The sequence below is a fragment of the Malus sylvestris genome, chromosome 15, assembly GCF_916048215.2.
Source record: "Malus sylvestris chromosome 15, drMalSylv7.2, whole genome shotgun sequence".
NCBI lineage: Eukaryota > Viridiplantae > Streptophyta > Magnoliopsida > Rosales > Rosaceae > Malus > Malus sylvestris.
In genome coordinates, this window is record NC_062274.1 from 32687872 (window position 1) to 32689697 (window position 1826).

Below are 1826 nucleotides of genomic sequence, written 5' to 3' on the forward strand. Positions count from 1 at the left end.
TTAATAAATATTGTAATTCAATTCTAAACAATAAATAATAAACCAATAAAAAGTATTTAATTATAAACTATATGAAAATGCACATACAAGATGTCCGAATAAAACAAGAAAAAACTACAATAAGTAGTCTTCTAGGTTTGATACATCAAATTACTAGGTATCAGCTGGACGAAGTGGCTGGGAGGTCGAAGGTGGAGCAAGTTTAGGTGATGGCAGCTGGATTTGAAGACCAGACATCGCTAAGGCCTGTAGAATCATACTCATCTGGTCGTCCTGGGTTCTAACCTGGCTGCTTGTTCTCGGCTCTCAGCTGCTAGCTCTGGGCCTTCATCTGCTCACTCTTGGCCTTTATCTGCTTGTCCTGGGCTACAAGCTGACCTTTTAGGGTTGCCACTTCCTCCTTCAGAGCATTGACCTCTCCTGTGGTTGATCTGGAAGAGGAGGCACCCGTTTCACGAACCCGCGCCTTCCCTATGCCCCGAACAACTTTGCCATGACGACGACTGAACTTCTGATTCAGGACCTCGGTCATGATCTCAAAACCTACATCCTCGGGTACAGTGACGTCCTCTATCGGGGTCTCCGGGGGAAGTTGAGATGTTACTTCTTGGAGAACAATAACGCCCTTTTCCACCATAGCAACCTGTAATAATAAAGAAAAAAACATATAATGTTTAATAACAAAATATAAATAATATTTGAACGATTCATAAATATAAGAATAATAACAATTACATATACTTACATGAAGCTGCTCACTGGTCTCATCGCCAGGTTGAACGTAAACATCTTTGAACAGGTCGATCTCTGGGAACTTAGAACCCTCTTGTTTGGACCCAATTTTACACCATCGGTCCGTGTAATCAAGGCGTTGAGTAAGCATAGTTCTTAACCGTCAGATGGAAAAGTGAAGATATTTTTGTTAAAGGATAATATTATGATTTTTATCATAATTATCTTTTAATAAATTATAGAGATTCTTGGACTTTTCACTTGGCCTAACATGGATCTACAAGCCGAAGATAATGGTGGATAGGACCTAAGCGGGCTAGGATGTTGTCAGATGATGGAAGACTTGCATGCCGTGTGAAAAGCTATAAGTTATATATATATATATGTAGGCTGTATAGTCTGCATGCATCTCCTAGACTATATATATATATATATATATATATATATAATGGTGGTTATTTTGATGGGATTAAGTTTTGATTGATGTGATAAGGTCTAAGGAGTGACTGTAGGTGCATAAAAGATAAAGTGGTCAGAGTTTTATTTATTATGATTATGCATGGGATAAATGAGTGGTCAGCATCAACAGTTAGAGAGTTGAAGTCACGAACTACAATATGAGGATATGCCTGGCTTTTGACGCAGATTAACTTCAGGAATTAGAGTTGCAATTAAAATCTACAATATTATCAGACCTTGCCAAGCAGAAAAATGAATACTATAAATACAAGACTCGGTGCAACATTCAAAGGACTTCCAACTCAACACACAAAATGCCCTACGCAAACCCTCGCTCTACGCGAAACCTCTCAAACATCTTGAGATTTTTTATTTTCTTTTTCGCCAACACATCTTCAGTTTGGATAAATAGCACTATGAAGGCAATCGACGAACATCTTCAGTTTGGATAAACAGCACTGTTGCAGTAGAATCAGCAACCGTGGAGCACCTTCAGTTTGGATAAACAGCACTGTGACAAGGCTGACTGGTTATCTATCCAAGTCTTGGTTGAGAAGGATTTTCGAATCTTTATTGGCAGAGGTCATCTTATTAGCCTTTTCGGCGAAGTGGAGTATTACAAATTATTACATTCG

At 38.7% G+C, this 1826-nt stretch overlaps 1 pseudogene; it reads right to left on the bottom strand.

The window, feature by feature from the left end:
• LOC126603140 (uncharacterized) lies at nucleotides 1–637 on the bottom strand (annotated as a pseudogene).
• Between the last annotated feature and the right edge of the window lie 1189 nt (nucleotides 638–1826).